Raw genomic sequence first — 25,280 nt, forward strand, 5'->3', positions numbered from 1 at the left:
TGACTGGAAGTCTATGGGTATCTACTAGAACGCTAGCAGATACCCATAGACTTCCAGTCATTGCGCTAATGCTAGTTAGCATTGGCTCACAAAACTACCTCTAACTTCCTTCATACTAGACACAGATACATAAAAATGTTGCCAAAATCCCAAAGTGTCCATTTAAGTCAACTGGTTATGCTAATCACATTCAGAGCAGACACACACACGTCACATACTTTATTGGTTGTAAGCACAGTAAAAATCTACAGCTGCAATACAAGGAAACTGAACTTTTGGTATCAAGTTCGATTCTAACTACTATTCTCCGGTATTACAGGTGGACCAAAAAGGACACTCAGCACCCAGAATATCCCAACAGGCCACACTGGCCACACACATCCACCTCGAAGGCATCACTGGAGATCATGAGGCGCTCCAGCGGCAGCATGCTGGCTCCGTAGCCAATCAGACAGTCGCCCTCAATCTCCCCCAGACGCAGGCCTCTGTCTCTAGAGCGCCCCTCCATGGGCTGTCTGTGGTGGGGCGCCGGCACGGACAGGACAGCAGCAAACAGGTAAGGGGGGGGGGGGGGGGGGGATCAGGTCAGGTATGGCTTGAGGATGACTTTCTGTACTTAGCCGGACAAATATTAAATTGAAGTGTCAATATGACACAATGTAGTACAATACTGTAATATTGGATAGGGGAGGTATCATACAACCACAGCCATGTAGACCTTCAAGGAGCTCTGGTATTGTTACATCACCAACAGCTTGAGAAAAGGTGCTAACATGGCATTCTGTGTAAAAGTTGACCAAACTCTGTATATGGTTCTGCACATAACGTTCCTGGGTTTATCTGACCTGGTGATCACAGCTCTGGGGCCTCGGGCTCTGGCATGCATATGCTTCAGCTTCTCAAAGTACACTGGTCCAAATATAGGCCTCAATTGGCTCTCTGAAGGAGAGAACACAAGACCATCAAATTCTAGGGCTTACAGGTAGATCAGTGTTTCTCCATCCTAGTCCTGGGGACACAAAGGGGTGTATATTTTTGTTTTTGCCCTAGAACTCACCTGATTTGAAATTAAAGGCCTGATGTTGAGTTGATTACTTGAATCAACTGTGTTAGTTCTGGGGCAAAAATTAAAATGTACATCCCTTTGGGTCCCCAGGACCAGAATTGAGAAACACTGAGCTAGAGAATGGCTATAATACTGTATAATACTGTTAAATTAGTGGCCGCAGAAGTCATGTCCGTAGCCATAGTGTAATGCTCATACGTGACGTATACATTCTTAAATACAACTATCAGGTTAAATCAGACTGAACAATGTGCTCACCAATGTTTCACTTATCAAACAGTCTGATTTAACCAGGCTGACATACAACACTCCTCCATTCCATGTCTTTAATTCAAAATGTGTTTACACAGTGATGCTCGAGGTGATGTAGTCCTTGCCCTGGTAGTTGTACCCGTAGCAGATCAGGTCCTCACACACAGCCTTCACCTTGCTGCCACCGAAGGCGGTGCTGTAGTGGAACCTTCTGTCCAGCACCCCTGCTTTCCCAGCCAGCAGCTCGATCAGCTTCCCCACCTGGTGGAGGAGACATGCTATTCAATAGGCACCAAACTGGACAAAACACCGACTGAAATAGGGAGGGACAACCTGAACTTGTCCAACAATAAATTGTTGTTTGCAAAACGTTTTGCAACAGTGTGCCCTAATGAATAACTCCCGGGAGACAGGTCGCGCCATCCTTCAACTCATCACAATCCATTTCAAAACAACACATACAATACCAGTCAAAAGTTGACACACCTACTTATTCAAAGGTTTTTCTTTAATGTAGCCACCCTTTGCCTTGATGACAGCTTTGCACACTCTTGGAATTATCTCAACCAGCTTCACCTGGAATGCTTTTCCAACTGTCTTGAAGGAGTTCCCACATATGCTGAGCACTTGTTGCCTGCTTTTCCTTCACTCTGCGGTTCAACTCATCCCAAACCATCTCAATTGGGTTGAGGTTGGGTGATTGTGGAGGCCAGGTCATCTGATGCAGCACTCCATCACTCTTCTTCTTAGTCAAATAGCCTTTACACAGCCTGGAGGTGTGTTGGGTTACTGTCCTGATGAAAAACAAATGATAGTCCCACTATGCGCAAACCAGATGGGATGGCATATCGCTGCAGAATGCTGTGGTAGCCATGCTGGTTAAGTGTGCCTTGAATTCTAAATAAATCACTGACAGTGTCACCATCAAAACACCTCCACACCATCACACCTCCTCCTCCATGCTTCATAGTGGAAACCACACATGCAGAGATCATCAGTTCACCTACTCTGCGTCTCACAAAAACACGGCGGTTGGAACCAAAATTCTCAAATTTGGACTCATCAGACCAAAAGACAGATTTCCGCCGGTCTGATGTCCATTGCTTGTGTTACTTGGCCCAAGCAAATCTCTTCTTCTTATTGGTGTCCTTTAGTAGTGGCTTCTTCTTTCAATTTCGACCATGAATGCCTGATTCACGCAGTCTCCTCTGAACAGTTGATGTTGAGATGTGTCTGTTACTTGAACTCCGTGAAACATTTATTTGGCTGCAATTTCTGAGGCTGGTAACTCTAATGAACTTATCCTCTGCATCAGAGGTAACTCTGGGTCTTCCTTTCCTGTGGCGGTCCTTATGAGAGCCAGTTTTATCATGGCATTTGATGGTTTTTGCAACTGCACTTCAAGAAATGTTCCGCATTGACTGACTTTCATGTTTTAAAGTAATGATGGATTGTCGTTTCTCTTTGCTTATTTGAGCTGTTAATTCCATAATATGGACTTGGTCTTTTACCAAATAGGGCTATCCTCTGTATACCACCCCTATCTTGTCACAACACAACTGATTGGTTCGAACGCAATAAGAAAGAAAGAAATTCCACAAATTAACTTTTAACAAGGCACACCTGTTAATTGAAATGCATTCCAGGTGACTACCTCATGAAGCTGGTTGAGAGAATGCCAAGAGTGTGCAAAGCTGTCATTAATCAATCAATCAAATGTATTTATAAAGCCCTTCTTACGTCAGCTGATGTCACAAAGTGCTGTACAGAAACCCAGCCTAAAACCCCAAACAGCAAGCAATGCAGGTGTAGAAGCACGGTGGCTAGGAAAAACCCCCTAGAAAGGCCAGAACCTAGGAAGAAACCTAGAGAGGAACCAGGCTATGAGGGGTGGCCCGTCCTCTTCTTGTAACGGCGTTCTAAATCTGCCTCCTCCTCGGACGAGGAGGAGCATGGGTCGGACCAACACGCAGCGAGGTATGATGACATAAATGATATTTATTGAAATACGAAACGAACACGAAAACACTTGAAAATTACAAAATAACAAACACGACGTAGACAGACCTGAACATGGAACTACATACTACACGCAGAACTCACGAACAGGAACAGACTACATCAAACGAACGAACAGCCAAAACAGTCCCGTGTGGTGCACATACACTGAAACGAAAGACACAGGAGACAACCACCCACAACGAACACTGTGAAACAACCTACCTAAATATGACTCTCAATTAGAGGAACGCCAAACACCTGCCTCTAATTGAGAGCCATACCAGGCAACCCTTAAACCAACATAGAAACAGACAACATAGAATGCCCACCCAAACTCACGTCCTGACCAACTAACACATACAACAAACTAACAGAAATAGGTCAGGAACGTGACATAACCCCCCCCTTAAGGTGCGAACTCCGGGCGCACCAGCACAAAGTCTAGGGGAGGGTCTGGGTGGGCATCTGACCACGGTGGTGGCTCAGGCTCCGGACGCTGTCCCCACACCACCATAGTCACTCCCCGCTTCTGTATCCCCCTCCCAATGACCACCCTCCAACTAAACCCACCTAAATGAAGGGGCAGCATCGGGATAAGGGGCAGCAGCTCCGGGATAAGGGGCGGCAGCTCCGGGCTGAGGGACTCTGGCAGGTCCTGGCTGGACGGCTCTGGCCGATCCTGGCTGGACGGCTCTGGCCGATCCTGGCTGGACGGCTCTGGCGGGTCCTGGCTGGACGGCTCTGGCCGGTCATGGCTGGCTGACGGCTCTGGACGGTCATGGCTGGCTGACGGCTCTGGACGGTCATGGCTGGCTGACGGCTCTGGACGCTCATGGCTGGCTGACGGCTCTGGACGCTCATGGCTGGCTGACGGCTCTGGACGCTCATGGCTGGCTGACGGCTCTGGACGCTCATGGCTGGCTGACGGCTCTGGACGCTCATGGCTGGCTGACGGCTCTGGACGCTCATGGCTGGCTGACGGCTCTGGACGCTCATGGCTGGCTGACGGCTCTGGACGCTCATGGCTGGCTGACGGCTCTGGACGCTCATGGCTCACTGGCGGTTCTGGACGCTCATGGCTCACTGGCGGCTCTGGCAGATCCTGTCCGGTTGGCGGCTCTGGCAGATCCTGTCTGGTTGGCGGCTCTGGCAGATCCTGTCTGGTTGGCGGCTCTGGCAGATCCTGTCTGGTTGGCGGCTCTGGCAGATCCTGTCTGGTTGGCGGCTCTGGCAGATCCTGTCTGGTTGGCGGCTCTGGCAGATCCTGTCTGGTTGGCGGCTCTGGCAGATCCTGTCTGGTTGGCGGCTCTGGCAGATCCTGTCTGACGAATGGCTCTAGCGGCTCCTGACTGACTATCGGCTCTGACGGCTCGGGACAGACGGGCGGCTCTAATGGCTCGGGGCAGACGGATGGCTCAGACGGCGCTGGGGAGACGGATGTCTCAGATGGCGCTGGGGAGACGGATGGCTCAGATGGCGCTGGGGAGACGGATGGCTCAGATGGCGCTGGGGAGACGGATGGCTCAGATGGCGCTGGGGAGACGGATGGCTCAGATGGCGCTGGGGAGACGGATGGCTCAGATGGCGCTGGGGAGACGGATGGCTCTGGCCGGATAAGGCGCACTGTAGACCTAGTGCGTGGTGCCGGAACTGGAGGCACCGAACTGGATACACGCACTACAGGGAGAGTGCGTGGAGGAGGAACAGGGCTCTGGAAACGCACTGGTGGCTTAGTGCGTGGTGCCGGAACTGGAGGCACCGAACTGGATACACGCACTACATGGAGAGTGCGTGGAGGAGGAACAGGGCTCTGGAAACGCACTGGTGGCTTAGTGCGTGGTGCCGGAACTGGAGGCACCGAACTGGATACACGCACTACATGGAGAGTGCGTGGAGGAGGAACAGGTGGTACTGGGCTGGGGCGGGGAGGTAGCGCCGGAAATACCGGACCGTGCAGGCGTACTGGCTCCCTTGAGCACCGAGCCTGCCCAACCTTACCTGGTTGAATGCCCCCCGTCGCCCGCCCAGTGCGGGGAGGTGGAATAACCCGCACCGGGCTATGTAGGCGAACCGGGGACACCATGCGTAAGGCTGGTGCCATGTAAGCCGGCCCAAGGAGACGTACTGGTGGCCAGATATGTAGAGCCGGCTTCATGGCACTTGGCTCAATGCTCAATCTAGCCCTACCAGTGCGGGGAGGTGGAATAACCCGCACTGGGCTATGCACACGTACAGGAGACACCGTGCGCTCTACTGCGTAACACGGTGTCTGCCCGTACTCCCGCTCTCCACGGTTAGCCTGGTAAGTGGGCGCAGGTCTCCTACCTGCCCTTGGCCCACTACCTCTTAGCCCCCCCCCAATACATTTTTGGGTAGTACTCACGGGCTTTTCGGGCTTCCGTGCTAGACGCGTCCCCTCATAACGCCGGTTCCTCTCTTGCGTTTCCTCCGCTCTCCGAGCTGCCTCCAGCTGTTCCCATGGGCGGCGATTCACTCCAATTTTAGCCCATGGTCCTTCTCCGTTAAATATTTGCTCCCAACTCCACGAGTCCTGTATACTTGCCCGTTGCTCGAAATTACGCTGCTTGGTTCTGGATTGGTGGGTGGTTCTGTTACGGTAGTCCTCCTCCTCTTCAACCGAAGAGGAGGAGTAGTGATTGAACCAAGGCGCAGCTTTGTGAAATGACATGATTTAATAAAGACACGACCAAACAACTAAGACAGAAAACGAACTAGACTTGCATAAACTAACAAAATAACAAAACGAATGTGTAGACAAACCTAGACATACGAACTTACAATAAAACACGAAGAACGCACGAACAGGGAAAAATAGACTACACAAAAATGACGATGTAGAAACATACCGAACAGTCCCGTATGGTGCGACAAACACTGAAACGAAAGACACAGGAGACAACCACCCACAACGAACACTGTGAAACAACCTACCTAAATATGACTCTCAATTAGAGGAACGCCAAACACCTGCCTCTAATTGAGAGCCATACCAGGCAACCCTTAAACCAACATAGAAACAGACAACATAGAATGCCCACCCAAACTCACGTCCTGACCAACTAACACATACAACAAACTAACAGAAATAGGTCAGGAACGTGACACTTCTGGCTGTGCCGGGTGGAGATTATAACAGAACATGGCCAAGATGTTCAAATGTTCATAGGTGACCAGCAGGGTCAAATAAAAATAATTACAGTGGTTGTTGAGGTTGCAACAGGTCAGCACCTCAGGAGTAAATGTCAGTTGGCTTTTCATAGCCGATCATTCAGACTATCTCTACCGCTCCTGCTGTCTCTAAAGAGTTGAAAACAGCAGGTCTGGGACAGGTAGCACATCCGGTGAACAGGTCAGGGTTCCATAGCCGCAGGCAGAACAGATGAAACTGGAGCAGCAGCGCGGCCAGATGGACTGGGGACAGCAAGGAGTCATCAGGCCAGGTAGTCCTGAGGCATGGTGCTAGGGCTCAGGTCCTCCGAGAGAGAGAGAAAGAAAGAGAGAAAAAGAGAGAGAGAATTAGAGAGCATACTTAAATTCACACAGGACACCAGATAAGACAGGAGAAATACTCCAGATATAACAGACTGACCCTAGCCCCCCGACACATAAAGTACTGCAGCATAAATACTTGAGGCTGAGACAGGAGGGGTCGGGTGACACTATGGCCCCGTCCGACGATACCCCCGGCCAGGGCCAAACAGGCAGAATATAACCCCACTCACTTTGCCAAAGCACAGCCCCCACACCACTAGGGGGGTATCTTCAACCACCAACTTACCATCCAAGGCTGAGTATAGCCCACAAAGATCTTCGCCACGGCACAACCCAAGGGGAGGCGCCAACCCGGACAGGAAGATCAAGGCAAAGGGTGGCTACTTTGAATTTGTTATTTAACCTTTATTTAACTAGGCAAGAATCTCAAATATAAAATATATTTTTTGATTTGTTTAACACTTTTTTGGTTATGTGTTATTTCATAGTTTCGATGTCTTCACTATTATTCTACAATGTAGAAAATAGTAAAAATAAAGAAAAACCCTGGAATGAGTAGGTGTGTCCAAACTTTTTTACTGGTACAGTACATGCAGTGTACAAAATGGGATGATAATGAACTAAACCTTGATGTTTAAGATGAGATGAAAGTACAGCAGCAATAACAATCAGTGTGGTGGTAATGTTAACTGCTCTACAACACAACTCGGTAAACAGTCAACAGGCCTACTGGTTCAGTGGTTTATGCCCTTGTATTAATGAGACAAATTTATAACAGGCTAACCAGTGTGCATTCTCTAGATAATCAATAACAGTGATTGATCAATTAAGTGCCAGAGAGAAAAATAAATTCAGCATGAGTGTTGCTGTTGAGGGTAATGTACGGTGCACCCCCTACTCCAGACCATTCCACTGAAAAGCAGTAGCCATCACTAAGGTCACAGGAAGGAAGAGCTCTGACCTCTAACCTCTGACTTTAGCACACATGATCATCCTCTCTTGCCAAACATTGCTGTGTCCTGTCCATGACAACCTCCGACAACACTAGCCAATAATAAGGAACCACTCTCTCAAAAAGACGGATCAAATTGAACTGTATCTAAAACAACGTATGTGTAACAGAGACCGTAAGTACACTGATAGATCAAAGGCTGGGACATGTGTAATGCTGCTGAACAGTCCACACCTTTATATCAAATAAATACCATTGCAACATATGACATAGGTTTCATCGTGTGTCATTTAGGTCCATTGTAAAATCTAGTTTTCTATTCTATTCTAAACTCAGAAAGAAAGAAAAAAGTCGGAATACCAGTAGCTACGAAGCTAGCGACTTCCTTAACAGCGGTTTCCACAGCAACCGATATCTGTTCGTGAACAATAACATTGACTGCTTAGTGTTGTCAATGGACGTGTGTTCTGGAAGCCCATGATAACCCAGCCAATGGAGTAGGGGGGATAATGAGCGCTTTGTCTCAGAAGAGCTAATTCAAACCTGTGAAGAGTGAGGGTCAACACAGCAGTCTTGTTGGGCTTCTGCTTCTGTTGGATATCAGAGAGAGCAAAATGGAGAAAGTGAGGGATAATTGTCGAAGGATTTGGAGGGTAGGTATCAAACAAAACTAAAGTTGATTCATTTTCTCCATAAGTAGTTCGGGGGGGCTAGGTTTCAAACTGTATCAAAACAAAAGTTCATTAATTTTCCCCATGAGTTAGAAGAAGCCACGTGAAACTTGGGATACTTTGATAAGTCTCATCTTCCACATCCAGTTCCCTAGCTAGCAGATTGTGACGGGCGGATGTGATGCTCCATTAGCCGTTACAGGATAGGTACAGTTTGGAGTAGCACAGAGAATTTTTGACCAACCTTAACTTGCTGTCACTATCTTCGTCCACATTAGCCTGTTAAAATCTGCTAGCTACCAGTTCCCTTGAGTGGGACTTTGTACCCCCCAAAGCAAAGAATAGGTCATGTTGAATTGTGTGGAGGTACTGTATCGTCATTCTGGCGTGGTAGTCGTGAGGGTTCGTGATGATAACACAGAAAGGCATGTCCTCCTGAGGAACGATCAGGCCACACACACCTGTCACACACCACAGAGAGGGAGATTGAGTTAAAGTGGTCCAAGTGCAGGTACAAATTATATACTGGACATGGGGATGAAAAGGACCCAATGTAATCAATGAGCCATGCTACAGCTGCGAGTGAGTGAAGTCTTTATACATTTCAAGTTTATTTCAAGAGTTTCTATGCACGTCTCTGAAGCGTTATCAATTGATAGTGGCTTGAGATTTTGATTTCTGCCTCAGTTTGCTGCTTCTGGTGGAGCATGCTAAAAAACAACACTAACTGAAGGAAAACGTGACACTTGCATGTTCCACACTAAGTTACCCCCAGTGCAGCATACACTGCCATGCTGCTGTTGTCTGGTGGGGCCCTCTTTAGATTCACATGATGTGAGAGGCAAGGGCCCCGGGCCTCCGGGAGCTGCCTGGGACTGGAGGCCTTAAGTGTGAGGGCAAATGTTTGCCCAGGGGCTGAGGCACTCTTCCATCCCTGGCTAGAGCAAACAGATTGTAGGCCCATTTGCAAACCAAAAAAGAGAGGGAGAGAAGTGAAAAGAAAGAGAGCAGGAAGTGGAGAGAGGTGCTTAGCCTGACAGTGAGACCAGGATTACACACACATGACTTTCAGTCAGTCCAGCCCAGAGAGGAAGTGGAGGGGGATCAACTCAACTCGAGAGGGGAAATCAAATCAGTGCATGTGGGAAAATTCTGTCTAACAATACACTGTAACTGTAGGACCTGTTGGTCACTAGATGGGGAACGCTAAACGATACACCCTAAATACGCTGTGCCTAACATCACCCAAACAAATGTTCCTGTAGTTTTGTGTATACTATATGTGAGGATAATAAAATAAAGTTCCAATTGGACATAAGAGAAATGCCTTCAAGGTAAATTCATTTGAATTCAATCACTTTTTGACACCACCCCTTTGATTTGAACAAAACCTTTCATTCATATTTGTCCATATTGGAAGCGCTCAAAAAGTAACTTTTTGGACCTGAATGACAAATAATTCAAGAGATAAAGGTGCTCAAAGTTGACCTATTTTGCATACCCCACCATATCATCACTATCTGGGGTTTTTGTGTTGTGCTCGCCATCGGCTGAGGCACAACATGCTCTTGAATACAAGGTGGATGTTTTGGCTGATAAATGTACTAAATCAAATGGTCCAAAATGGGAATCAAATTGAAATGTCAACTTTCAAATGGTACCACAAAGATGGTTGGAGGTCCAGACATCAGAGACTGTTGACTTGAATGGGAATATCTGTTCTAAATAATAATGTCAATCCTCCACAGGAAGCCTATTGAAATCATAGAAATATAGATAACAGAATAGACATGACCATTTAAGTTGACATTCAATGGTGGGTGGACCAGCAGCCATCTTGTTGGTAGTAATTAGAAGAAAACATTTCTCAATTCAATTTGAATTTCAATGGTGTACCTGCTACATTACAGTGGTCTGAAGGGATAGATCAATTCTGTGAATTGTATTTCTAAGATTGAAATGACACCCACCCTGTGGAGCATGGTGTGTCTCAACCGATGGCGAGCGCAACACAAAAAACTCAGATTATGTCATGTCTAAGCTAATGTACAACAGACCCGTTTTTAGATCATTGATGTTAAGGTAAAAAAACGTCAACTTTTATTTAAAAAAATTTACCAAGAAATTATAAAATAGTTTGACAACCCTTTTTGTAAGCTTTTTAATGGTATCGAACTCGTTTATCTTTTCCAGTGATGAAGACATGGATGTCTCATGGTATTGTGGGGTATGCAAAACGGGTAAATGCCGTTTGAATTCAAATGGATTTACCCTTTAACCCATTTCCCTGCAATGACATATACCAGTAAGATGATGGGTAGTAGTATTTCTGAATGTGGTATCAGTCATTCACTTGTTTATGACGGGGTTTCGTCATAGAATAAAAATGTGTATTCCATAGGTCTACATTCTATTTCTATGGTTGTTACCTCTACTGGCGTCACTGTTCTACAGATAGTCATGAGCAAAGTTCAGGCAGATCTGTTAGTGTTAGCCACACTTAGTGGTCCATTAGTGCCATAGACCCCTGCAAGAGGGTAGCTCCTGCTCAGCCCAGTCAAAGCTCTTCTCTGTCCTGGCACTCCAATGGTGGAACCAGCTTCCCACATCAGAAACCTTACCTCTTCAAACAGTATCTTAAATAATCCCCCCCAAAAAGCATGCCTTTCGTGAACTAACACTCGCACTTGACTATTCCCCCCACTAGCACTGACTTTGCTGATAGCTACTTTATTGAGGAATAATTAACTTACTATGACTGAGATATGTGGTTGTACCTCTTAGCTGTCTCAGGATAAGAGCGTCTGCTAAATGACTAAAATGTAAATGTAAAATGTTTTGATTGGGAACAAGAACAGTGCTTTTCTAAGGACTAAGGAGGCCCATGCCTGATTGAGAGTGAGCCCCATCCAACAGCAGGAAGGAGAGGACAGGAAGAGCGAAAACCAAGAAAGGGCAAACGTCTAATAGGCTATACAGAGGGAGAAAGAGAGAGAGGATATTGGAGGGAAAAACAGGAGTGGAGGGAAGTGTGAGGGAGGGAAAGGGCAGAGCAACAGGAAAAAATAGACCATAGGGCAAAGGAGAGAAAGGCATAAAATGAGAGAGGGAAAATGGAGAGAGAGAAGGAGCAGGCGAGAGAGAGAGAGAGAGAGAGAGAGAGAGAGAGAGAGACTAGTTCCCATAGCAGACGTCCTCTGTGTTGTTTGTTTTGTGTGAAAGTGAATGATAAAAGAGGCATGAAATCGGCAGAGAAAGCCAAGACAACAGCGAGGGTCCAGAGCCCTCCATCACGCCTTATACAGCTCCACACTGGCGGCAAGGACAATGGGCCCCCAGCACTCACAACCACACACACCAACCCCCGCCCGCCACCCCTGGCCTGTAGCTGTGTGTGTGTGTGTGTGTGTGTGTGTGTGTGTGTGTGTGTGTGTGTGTGTGTGTGTGTGTGTGTGTGTGTGTGTGTGTGTGTGTGTGTGTGTGTGTGTGTGTGTGTGTGTGTGTGTGTGTGTGTGTGTGTGTGTGTGTGTGCGCTAAATCATTTACTTAATTTTTTTATTTAACTAGGCAAGTCAGTTAAGAACAAATTCTTATTTACAATGACGGCCTACCGGGGAACAGTGGGTTAACTGCCTTGTCCAGTGGCAGAACGACAGATTTTTACCTTGTCAGCTCGGGGATTTGGGCCAGTAACCGAAATACTGGCCCAACGCTCTAACCACTAGGCTGCTGCCCAAACCTATTCTGCTCTGATTACAATAACGTATGAGACTAGTCATGACCAGCTAAACGTAGAATTGAATACATTTGCCAAAACTCAGCTAAACACATTTTTTTAACTAATACAGAATTGCTTTTTGAAAGTCGATTCTCTGTATCTTATATAACAAATATATAGCCTGCTTCACAAAAAACGAAGTAATTTGCAACACTTATACCACCCCTACAGTATATACAACAGTACTAACAGTCCGTCACTCCGTACAAAATCCTTGTGAGGATGGCAGCGGGGGAAAAATCCAGATAACTCTTTAGTGCACCAACATGAAACAACACAAGAACACACTCCAGCATTGCCACAGTACATCACTACTCTCAGGTTGTTCACTTGTAGCTCCATCCCGGGCCTTTCCCCAGTTCTAGCATTCCCCCTCTCCTGCTATGCCTAACCCCTTGGTGACCCCTCACTCCTGTAAGAGACAGAGGACATTGTCCCATGACTATACTGACCGGCCAGCCCCAGCAGCGACCCCGTTTAATGAAGTGAGTAAATTATGCATGGCGCCAGTTAGCTTTCCGATTAAAACATCATACAGGCCCTCTTTTCTAGAGGGAGGTGCAGCAGCAAAACAATGGCGGTTGTAAACACTTTTCCCAGGAGCGGCAGTGTACTGCTGGGGTGTAATACATTTGCATAGTCTGGCGCAGGACAAAGAGCCAATTAATTGAAAAGCAGAGCCCCTCGAAAGACGAGGAGAGAGGCCCTCACTGGAACTACTGGCAACACTGGGGCCTGACTCAACACACACAAATGCACACGTGCACACACACTAATGCGCGCACACGCTCTCACACACACACAAAGTCTTGCAAAGGAATCTACCATTTCAGTTGGTCAACACTGTGTTAGATTACATCTGTATATTCTCCCGTCACTAAATGTTGACATGGCGCACTGAGACTCTGCAGTTCATGCAGACTACAGACACTTCAGGCCTGCGACAGATCAGTTGCTTTCCCGATCATAAGTATCATATGGCCCTGAGAGGGCAGATAAGGGAGGGTCAGTAGTACCTTTCTGTCAGTGCCGACTGCTGAACTCTCCTATCTCTGGTCTCTTGGTCTGTCTCAGCAGGATCTTGATGAGGAAAGCATCGTCTGCGTTGGAGGAGATAATCACCTTCTCGATGTAGGAGTCTGTGGAGCCCCTGTAGGGAAGAGAGGGAAGCACAGGCATCAGCTGACCTGATCTGACAAGGCTGAATCGCTGAAAGAGACCTGAAAGGACTTGGTTGTTTGACGTCATATAGTGGACACTAAGTATTTTGCTCAAAGGTCAGAAGAGATAGTAGATGAGGAACGAACGTTATATTTAAGCAATATGGCCAGTGGAGGTGTGGTATATTTCCAATATACCACACCTCCACGCCACGGCACCTCCACACCACTCATACCACGCCAATCAGCATTCAGGGCTCGAACCACCCAGTTTATAATAATAGTTCTGTGTGGGGGCAGGCAGGGGTGTATGAATGGTGAGGGGAGGAGGCTGGCTGACCCACCTGATGGGCATGTGTCTGTACTGGGGCTGTCCTGGCTGGGCACTGCCCTCCAGTGGTGTCTGGGTGACGGTGGGCATGGACGTGTTCACCAGCACCTGTTTGTTCTCCACCTTCTCACCTGGGACACACACAATTACTTACGTATCTCTCACATTATTTCCATATTTGCTAGTTCTTTATGTATGAATGTCAAATCTCAGATATATTATACACATTTTAGGTTGCATAAAACACAAATACATCCTTCAACGTGTTTCTATAGGGAGATGGATGTAACCAACAGGTTGTAACAATACAATGGGTGACAGTGAGGTTCTAGTAATAGTTTGTGGGTTACTCACCTGGGCAGCAGATGCTGTCAGTGTCCAGGATACTGTGCCTCCAGATGGGCTTGTGTGTGGCCGCTTCCAGCATGGGACCCATCACCTTGTCAAAGGTCTGATTGGTGTAGAGCCTCAATGTGCACTTGGCTTTCTTGTAGACCAGGCACCTTCCCGAACCCTGGGGAGGAATGAATGGAAGAAGAGGGACAGAGTTCAGTATTGCAAATAAGTATCAGTCTGGTGGTATTAGACTGCCACTAAAAAGTGAACCAGAAGAGTGAAGTCTGTATTTAAATAGAGTAACACAAAACATAGAATGCCCACCCCACATCACACCCTATAGCTTAGCTGTCCCCTTCCTACTTTCCTTGTCAATTCACTATCTTAGCCTACTTTCGCAAAGCCTAAGGTAGGTCAAGGTTTTTTCATACGTTTTAAGGAAAGGAGAAATATTTGCTTGTGTCCGACTTACGCTAATGGCTTTGATTGGCAGGTGCTTTTATGGGGGTGTGCGTGTGTGAGTTTGTTGATTCTCTCAGTAGGCCTTATATTATGTCCATCGAGAAAGCTTCCTAAAGTAGCCTATCTGGACGCCATCTCTTTAATAAGAATCGAACATTCCTTTCATGATTTAATCTCGTAAAAGGCCAATTTTCTGTAGTTTAGGCTACATTATTTCTCTCATTATGGCGTCCTCTCTTTGAAGAACGGTCGAATGACCACAGCAGGGTTTGTGACTTTATGCATATATTTCGGGAAAAGGGGGAAAACTTTGTTTGAATGGTTTTTGCGTCGAAATAGGATCAATTATATGCAGAAAAGACAACAGACAAAGCCAATGTAGGCATATCTTTATTTTGACTCTGTTAATGTTGTGTCAATACAAACGTGACAGATCCTCTCCAACCTGCCACTTCTTCATTTGTTAATTAATATGTAGAAGTAATAAACTGAATAATAATAAGGAAATTACATGATAATAACGAAGTGTAATGGCTCGTTTCAAATGTTTTTATTAAGAAGCATATCCATGTAAACAAGTGTACAAACAGAATTGAGACTTTAACCCCTGCAGAATACAATACAATTTGCCTGCTCAGCTCATAGACATACATTAACGTAGATCAGTAATTCACCTCTGTCTAGAGAGGCCTTGTTGAGGATCAGAGCATCCTCTATGTCATTAGCACTGTATCTCATCACAGCCACTGTGGCGTTCTGTCCTGCAGGTAGCTTCTCAAAGTCTATCAGCTCTATGGTCTTAGTCTTGACCATGGGTTTCAGGAGTTAACCCAGCAGATACAGTTGAAGTCGGAAGTTCACATACACTTAGGTTGGAGTCATTAAAACTCTTTATTCAACCACTCCACAAATTTCTTGCAAACAAACTATAGTTTTGGCAAGTCGGTTAGGACATCTACTTTGTGCATGACAAGTCATCTTTCCAACAATTCTTTACAGACAGATTATTTAACTTATAATTCACTGTATCACAATTCCAGTGGGTCAGAAGTTTACATACAATAAGTTGACTGTGCCTTTAAAAATCCCAGAAAATTATGTCATGGCTTTAGAAGCTTCTGAGGCTAATTGACATCATTTGATGGATAACCTGTGCATGTATTTCAAGGCCTACCTTCAAACTCAGTGCCTCTTTGCTTGACATCATGGGAAAATCAAAAGAAATCAGCAAAGACCTCAGAAAAAAATTGTAGACCTCCACAAGTCTGGTTCATCCTTGGGAGCAATTTCCAAACGCCTGAAGGTACCACGTTCATCTGTACAAACAATAGTAAGCAAGTATAAACACCATGGGACAACGCAGCCGTCATACCGCTCAAAATGGAGACGCATTCTGTCTCCTAGAGGTGAACGTACTTTGGTACGAAAAGTGCAAATCAATCCCAGAACAACAGCAAAGGACCTTGTGAAGATGCTGGAGAAAACAGGTACAAAAGTATCTATGTCCACAGTAAAACGAGTCCTATATCGACATAACCTGAAAGGCCGCTCAGCAAGGAAGAAGCCACTACTCAAAAACCGCCATAAAAAAGCCAGACTACGGTTTGCAACTGCACATGGGGACAAAGATCGCACTTTTTGGAGAAATGTCCTCTGGTCTCATGAAACAAAAATAGAACTGTTTGGCCATAATGACCATCGTTATGTATGGAGGAAAAAGGGGGATGCTTGCAAGCCGAAGAACACCATCCCAACCATGAAGCACGGGGGTGGCAGCATCATGTTGTGGGCGTGCTTTGCTGCAGGAGGGACTGGTGCACTTCACAAAATACATGGCATCATGAGGTTGGAAAATGACGTGGATATATTGAAGCAACATCTCAAGACATCAGTCAGGAAGTTAAAGCTTGGTCGCAAATGGGTCTTCCAAATGGACAATGAACCCAAGCATACTTCCAAATTTGTGGCAAAATGGCTTAAGGACAACAAAGTCAAGGTATTGGAGTGGCCATCACAAAACCCTGACCTCAATCCTATAGAGAATTTGTGGGCAGAACTGAAAAAACGTATGAGAACAAGGAATTTTTACTAGGATTAAATGTCAGGAATTGTGAAAAACTGAGTTTTAAATGTATTTGGCTAAGGTGTATGTAAACTTCCGACTTCAACTGTACATCAGTGTCTATACGGTTCCTCTGGTTGTAGCCAATTGTACCTGACAGGAGAAACCATAGAAATACAATTAGAATGGACATACCTATATTCAAGTCTTTAAAACTTTCCAAAGTATTTGATTAATTAATTGTCTGAGAAATCTTTCAAAACTCATTCAGTTCAGAGCAAAGACAAAGCAAAAATAAGAACACATTTTCACCAAGAAACACCAAATTTTTCTCTATGTCAATGCTTGAGCCACTTAACCAAGCAGTGTCTCAGAGCGTATCCTAGGGTGGCTGAGTTGTTTTAATCTTGCTTCTCCATGGGCTGGGGTTGAGCCAGGGCCAACAGGGCCAGCTCTGTGCTACAGACAGGGGAGAGGAGCTGGGCAGGGCAAGTTATGGCATAATGACTGCCCTCCCTGGAGGCCTTGACATTTGTCAGATGCTATTACTTCACAATCAGGCTACAAGAAACAGAGCCCTGTGATAATAGGCCCCCGCCCATAGAGCCACATTTGCACATGTATAGGCCTGGCCACACAAAACAGACACGGCAGAGGATATTGGGCCAAATATAGTGCCACTAGCAGTGTTTTTGTGTAAAGATGGGGGAAGGGAGGAGGAGGGGGTGGATGGAGACAGGGAGGGGGATGGGGTTGACTAGGTCTTTGCGAATGTTAGTGGTGTCTTTTGGAGAACTTTTGGTTACCAGGGAGCTCCTGGGTGTGCACTCTGGTCTCTCCCTAGCAGCTGAGCACACTGACCCCCTGAGCACAGCGACCAGCAGACACAATGAATTGCTAATGACACTCTGGGTGACTGGCAGGGAAAGGGCCTCCACACACACAGGGCACAAAGGAGGGCCTACGCAAGCACCCCATGTTTGATGTCCATGCGCGTACACACACTGACACACACACAAACACTCCATCACACACACACACACAAAATGCAGTCTGACAAGAAATGTGTGTGTGTGTGTGTTCACAGCGGTACACAGTGCTCCTGTGGAGGATGTTTGATGAGTACTGTTGCCTGATCTTCAAAGGTGCAGCTTAAAACAGCCACCCTTTACAGACAGTAGCAGAGGACTGGAGCGGTGTCTCACCCATGGCCTGCTTGCCCATAGCACACAGGTATGTATTCCTGAGGGACTGGTTGTGATGGGGGTAGGGGATCAGGCCAGCACAGACTCCTAGTAGTACAAAATCAAATCAAGTTTTATTGGTCACAGACACACAGTTAGTAGATGTTAATGCGAGTGTAGCGAAATGCTTGTAAACAAGAGCATTAGGACTGATAAGAATCATATCCATCAGCAGAGAATATTAGGTACAAAAAAAAACTACGCAACAAGTCAAAAGAGGCCTAACGTTTCAAGCAGTAGAGAGCCATGGTAGAGAGCCATGGTAGAGAGCCATGGCAGAGAGCCATGGTAGAGAGCCATGGTAGAGAGCCATGGTAGAGAGCCATGGTAGAGAGAAAAGGTGGAGAGCCATGGTAGAGAGCCATGGTAGAGAGCCATGGTAGAGAGCCATGGTAGAGAGCCATGGCAGAGAGCCATGGTAGAGAGCCATGGTAGAGAGCCATGGTAGAGAGCCATGGTAGAGAGCCATGTTAGAGAGCCATGGTAGAGAGCCATGGTAGAGAGCCATGGTAGAGAGCCATGGTAGAGAGAAAAGGTGGAGAGCCATGGTAGAGAGCCATGGTAGAGAGCCATGGTAGAGAGCCATGGTAGAGAGCCATGGTAGAGAGCCATGGTAGAGAGAAAAGGTGGAGAGCCATGGTAGAGAGCCATGGTAGAGAGCCATGGTAGAGAGAAAAGGTGGAGAGCCATGGTAGAGAGCCATGGTAGAGAGCCATGGCTTACTCACATATTAATCATGTGCTCATAGAGGGCGATCTGAGTCGTTCTCCTCGTTCACATTCAGGTATTCCACCAGGCTCCTCAAAGGTTCTGACAGCAATGAAATAAAAGATCATCAACATGTAAACATTTAAAAAATCCACAACTTCCACCACTAATGTTAACATGTTACCCCTCTAAAAAAGTACACTTGGCTGAGTTCATTGCTCATATCAGAGCTAAATTCATTGGCGGTAGATGACGCTAGTTTCTTAGTGTTGAATAACGTTTGCTGTATGAGCTGATGATCTGGAGCCCACCTGGGTCAACTCCTGGGTCAACTCCTTGATGTGCTTGTTCTTGACCATTGGCTGCTCTGCTCTTGACCTTCACAATGATGTACGGTCTGCCAGGAGAAATAGCACCATTTTAAAAAAGGTGGGTGCTAGCGAGAGATGAAGGAGTGAACTAGTATAAAAAAATGTGTTCAAACCGTTTTGGTGCAGAACCCGGGCTGAGTCATAAGGAGATGTAGACACAGCAGTCGGTCAGGTTGGTGGAGATGGACACAAACTCGTTGATGAAGCCGGCCCAGCGCATCAGTCTGAAGGTGTACACCAGCCTTTGGTGGTCTCGGATCACACCCAGGATGTTACCTGTGGACAGGATGGACACACCCAGAGAGGCCGACTATAAGGCAGAGTTCCTTACTCTCAATTCTTACTGTCGTGACTTTATTAGGGGTTGTTTGATCAACGTGCACAGAAATAATGCATAGAACAAAACGTCCAGCTGGCTACTGTATCTATCACACAATTTGCAGAGCCACAGACTCCAGCAGGGGTTCTGTGCATATTGAACTTGAGGAAATGGAGGAGCCACAGTGAAATGGCTCCGTGTGTGTGGAAGGATTTGCGCTCGCTCTGTGGCAGTTTGACACCCGCTGTTACTAATTAATTAAGCCTGGTGGCAGACAGTCAACATAATTTGACAGTTATCAGTGGCTTGAAAAATATACACTAATTAATGAACCCAGTCCAGACTTTTTCGTGGCACATTAGTAGCACTAAATTAATAGCTTATCAGACACACTGTATGAAGCACAACATATGCTTCTGTAAACTGGACATTCCATGTTCTTTCCCTTCATGTTTGTGGCATTGTATTGAAAAGCAGAGGAAGGCTTAAGAAGAGAAGCAGTTTGTAAGTAATCAAACACAAGGGAAAAGCCACCAGCAACAATCCTGGCTTGAGAGCCTACTGCTGGTTATGTGTATCAAGTGCTTATGTGTATGCCTCTGGATGTCTGGTGTGTGTGTGTGTGTGTGTGTGTGTGTGTGTGTGTGTGTGTGTGTGTGTGTGTGTGTGTGTGTGTGTGTGTGTGTGTGTGTGTGTGTGTGTGTGTGTGTGTGTGTGTGTGTGTGTGTGTAACGTCCTGACCAGAGTTCTTATGTGTTTTGCTTGTTTAGTGTTGGTCAGGACGTGAGCTGGGTGGGAATTCTATGTTGTGTGTCTAGTTTGTCTGTTTCTGTGTTCAGCTTAATATGGTTCTCAATCAGAGGCAGCTGTCAATCGTTGTCCCTGATTGAGAATCATATATAGGTGGCTTGTTTTGTGTTGGGGATTGTGGGTGGTTGTCTTCTGTCTTTGTGTTCTGCACCAGATAGGACTGTCTCGGTTTTCACGTTTGTTATTTTTGTATTTTGTATAGTGTTCACGTTATTGTCTCTTCTTTATTAAATCATGTTGAACACTAGCCGCGCTGCATTTTGGTCCTCTCCTTCACCCCAGGAAGAAAGCCGTTACAGTGTGTGTGTGTGGTCACCATTGAGGAAGACCAGGAAGACACTAGGGTAGGGGAGCTCCTCTCCACACAGCAGGTTGACGTCCTCCATTCCCAGGTTGAAGGCCAGCTTGACGATGGGGCCGTCCTCCATGTCTGTGGTGATGTGGGTCATCAGTGCCAGGTTCTTCACCAGAGGACAGGTCTAGGACACGACAGGACAAAACCACTGATCAGAAGCTGATATACACAGGCCAAGGCAATACCATCTAGAACTGGGATTAGGGTTAGGGTTGTCCAGGACAAAAAACAAATAGCACTTGTTTGAGCAGCAGTTCAATATTCACACATACAGTGCCTTGCAAAAGTATTCATCCACGTTGGCGTTTTTCCTATTTTGTTATTTAAATAGATTTTTATTTGGATTTCATACAATGGACATACACAAAATAGTTGAAATTGGTGAAGTGAAATGAAAAAAATAACTTATTTCCAAAAATTCTAAAATATAAAAAACAAAAAAGTGGTGCGTGCATATGTATTCACCCCTTTGCTATGAATCCCCTAAATAAGATCTGGTGCCACCAATTACCTTCAGAAGTCACATAATTTGTTAAATAAAGTCCACCTGTGTGCAATTTAAGTGTCACATGATCTGTCACATGATCTCAGTATATACAGTTGAAGTCGGAAGTTTACATACACTTAGGTTGGAGTCATTAGAACTCGTTTTTCAACCACTCCACAAATTTCTTGTTAACAAACTATAGTTTTGGCAAGTCGTTAGGACATCTACTTTGTGCATGACACAAGTCATTTTTCCCAACAGATTATTTCACTTATAATTCACTGTATCACAATTCCAGTGGGTCAGAAGTTTACATACAATAAGTTGACTGTGCCTTTAAACAGCTTGGAAAATTCCAGAAAATTATGTCATGGCTTTAGAAGCTTCTGATAGGCTAATTGACATAATTTGAGTCAATTAGAGATGTACCTGTGGATGTATTTCAAGGCCTACCTTCAAACTCAGTGCCTCTTTGCTTGACATCATGGGAAAATCAAAAGAAATCAGCCAAAACATTTGTAGACCTCAAGTCTGGTTCATCCTTGGGAGCAATTTCCAAATGCCTGAAGGTACCACGTTCATCTGTACAAACAATAGTACGCAAGTATAAACACCATGGGACCACGCAGCCGTCATACCGCTCAGAAAGGAGACGCGTTCTGTCTCCTAGAGATGAACGTACTTTGGTGCGAAAAGTTCAAATCAATCCCAGAACAACAGCAAAGGACCTTGTGAAGATGCTGGAAGAAACAGGTTGAAAAGTATCTATATCCACAGTGAAAAGAGTCCTATATCGACATGGCCTGAAAGGCCGCTCAGCAAGGAAGAAGCCACTGCTCCAAAACCACCATGTACTTTTTGGAGAAATGTCCTCTGGTCTCATGAAACAAAAATAGAACTGTTTGGCCATAATGACAGTCATTATGTTTGGAAGAAAAAGGGGGAGGCTTGCAAGCCGAAGAACACCATCCCAATCGTGAAGCACAGGGGTGGCAGCATCATGTTGTGGGGGTGCTTTGCTGCAGGAGGGACTGGTGCACTTCACAAAATAGATGGCATCACGAGGAAAGAAAATTATGTGGATATATTGAAGCAACATCTCAAGACATCAGTCAGGAAGTTAAATTTTGGTCGCAAATGGGTCTTCCAAATGGACAATGACCCCAAGCATACTTCCAAAGTTGTGGCAAAATAGCTTAAGGACAACAAAGTCAAGGTATTGGAGTGGCCATCACAAAACCCTGACCTCAATCCTATAGAGAATTTGTGGACAGAACTGAAAAACCGTGTGCGAGCAAGGAGGCCTACAAACCTCTCAGTTACACCAGCTCTGTCAGGAGGAATGGGCCAAAATTCACCCGACTTATTGTGGGAAGCTTGTGGAAGGCTACCCGAAACGTTTGACCGAAAGGCAATGCTACCAAATACATTCAATTAGTATATGTAAACTTCTGACCCACTGGGAATGTGATGAAAGAAATAATAGCTGAAATAAAATAAAAATTCCTATTATTCTGACGTTTCACATTCTTAAAATAAAGTGGTAATTCTAACTGACCTAAGACATTGAATTTTTACTAGGATTAAATGTCAGTAATTGTGAAAAACTGAGTTTAAATGTATTTGGCTAAGGTGTATGTAAACTTCCGACTTCAACTGTATACACCTGTTCTGAAAGGCCCCAGAGTCTGCAATACCACTAAACAAGGGGCACCACCAATCAAGCGGCACCATGAAGACCAAGGAGCTCTCCAAACAGGTCAGGGACAAAGTTGTGGAGAAGTACAGATCAGGGTTGGGTTATAAAAAAATACCAGAAACTTTGAACATCCCACGCAGCACCATTAAATCCATTATTAAAAAATGGAAAGAATTTGGCACCACAACAAACCTGCCAAGAGAGGGTTGCCCACCAAAACTCACAGACCAGGCAAGGAGGGCATTAATCAGAGAGGCAACAAAGAGACCAAAGATAACCCTGAAGGCGCTCTCCACAGCGGAGACTGGAGTATCTGTCCATAGGACCACTTTAAGCTGTACACTCCACCGAGCTGGGCTTTATGGAAGAGTGGCCAGAAAAAAAGCCATTGCTTAAAGAAAAGAATATGCAAACACGTTTGATGTTCGCCAAAAGGAATGTGGAAGACTCCCTAAATATATGGAAGAAGGTACTCTGGTCAGATGAGACTAAAATTGAGCTTTTTGGCCATAAAGGAGAATGCTATGTCTGGCGCAAACCCAACATCTCTCATCCCCCCGAGAACACCATCCCCACAGTGAAGCATGGTGATGGCAGCATCATGCTGTGGGGATGTTTTTCATTGGCAGGGACTGGGAATCTGGTCAGAATTGAAGGAATGATGGATGGCGCTAAATACAGGGAAATTCTTGAGGGAAACCTGTTTCAGTCTTTCAGTGATATGAGACTGGGATGGAGGTTCACCTTCCAGCAGGACAATGACCCTAAGCATACTGCTAAAGCAACACTCAAGTGGTATAAGGGGAAACATTTAAATGTCTTGGAATGGCCTAGTCAAAGCTCAGACCTCAATCCAATTGAGAATCTGTGGTATGACTTAAAGATTGCTGTACACCAGCAGAACCCATCCAACTTGAAGGAGCTGGAGCAGTTTTGCTTTGAAGAATGGGCAAAAATCCCAGTGGCTAGATGTGCCAAGCTAATAGAGACATACAGTGGGGCAAAAAAGTATTTAGTCAGCCACCAATTGTGCAAGTTCTCCCACTTAAAAAGATGAGAGAGGCCTGTAATTTTCATCATAGGTACACTTCAACTATGACAGACAAAATGAGAAAAAGAAATCCAGAAAATCACATTGTAGGATTTTTTTATGAATTCATTTGCAAATTATGGTGGAAAATAAGTATTTGGTCAATAACAAAAGTTTATCTCAATACTTTGTTATATACCCTTTGTTGGCAATGACAGAGGTCAAACGTTTTCTGTAAGTCTTCACAAGGTTTTCACACACTGTTGCTGGTATTTTGGCCCATTCCTCCATGCAGATCTCCTCTGGAGCAGTGATATTTTGGGGCTGTTGCTGGGCAACACGGACTTTCAACTCCCTCCAAAGATTTTCTATGGGGTTGAGATCTGGAGACTGGCTAGGCCACTCCAGGACCTTGAGATGCTTCTTACGAAGCCACTCCTTCGTTGCCTGGGCGGTGTGTTTGGGATCATTGTCATGCTGAAAGACCCAGCCACGTTTCATCTTCAATGCCCTTGCTGATAGTAGGCTTTGTTACTTTGGTCCCAGCTCTCTGCAGGTCATTCACTAGGTCCCCCCGTGTGGTTCTGGGATTTTTGCTCACCGTTCTTGTGATCATTTTGACCCCACGGGGTGAGATCTTGCGTGGAGCCCCAGATCGAGGGAGATTATCAGTGGTCTTGTATGTCTTCCATTTCCTAATAATTGCTCCCACAGTTGATTTCTTCAAACCAAGCTGCTTACCTATTGCAGATTCAGTCTTCCCAGCCTGGTGCAGGTCTACAATTTTGTTTCTGGTGTCCTTTGACAGCTCTTTGGTCTTAGCCATAGTGAAGTTTGGAGTGTGACTGTTTGAGGTTGTGGACAGGTGTCTTTTATACTGATAACAAGTTCAAACAGGTGCCATTAATACAGGTAACGAGTGGAGGACAGAGGAGCCTCTTAAAGAAGAAGTTACAGGTCTGTGAGAGCCAGAAATCTTGCTTGTTTGTAGGTGACCAAATACTTATTTTCCACCATAATTTGCAAATAAATTCATTAAAAATCCTACAATGTGATTTTCTTTTTTCATTTTGTCTGTCATAGTTTAAGTGTACCTATGATGAAAATTACAGGCCTCTCTCATCTTTTTAAGTGGGAGAACTTGCACAAATGGTGGCTGACTAAATTATTTTTTGCCCCACTGTACCCCAAGAGACTTGTAGCTGTAATTGCTGCAAAAGGTGGCTCTACAAAGTATTGACTTTGGGGGGGTGAATAGTTATGCACGCTCAAGTTCTGTTTTTTGTCTTATTTCTTGTTTATTTCATAATAAAAAATATTTTGCATCTTCAAAGTGGTAGGCATGCGGTGTAAATCAAATGATACAAACCCCCCAAAAATCTATTTTATTTCTAGGTTGTAAGGCAACAAAATAGGAAAAATGCCAAGGGGGGGCGAATAATTTCGCAAGCCACTGTATTAGTTTTAAACAGTAGGAGTGATTGCATAAGTGTGTGTGAGCATGGATGTAATGGGGTTTATGTGTGTGTGTGTGTGTGTGTGTGTGTGTGTGTGTGTGTGTGTGTGTGTGTGTGTGTGTGTGTGTGTGTGTGTGTGTGTGTGTGTGTGTGTGTGTGTGTGTGTGTGTGTGTGTGTGTGTGCTTGCTCATTTATGTGTTCGTGATTGCCAATAT

At 45.5% G+C, this 25,280-nt stretch overlaps 1 pseudogene; it reads right to left on the minus strand.

The window, feature by feature from the left end:
• The window catches only part of LOC139539335 (DNA-directed RNA polymerase III subunit RPC2-like), a 47,917-nt pseudogene that overhangs the window by 1,911 nt on the left and 20,726 nt on the right, over positions 1 to 25,280 (minus strand).

The sequence above is a fragment of the Salvelinus alpinus genome, chromosome 15 (assembly GCF_045679555.1).
Source record: "Salvelinus alpinus chromosome 15, SLU_Salpinus.1, whole genome shotgun sequence".
In the NCBI taxonomy this organism is placed as follows: Eukaryota; Metazoa; Chordata; class Actinopteri; order Salmoniformes; family Salmonidae; genus Salvelinus; species Salvelinus alpinus.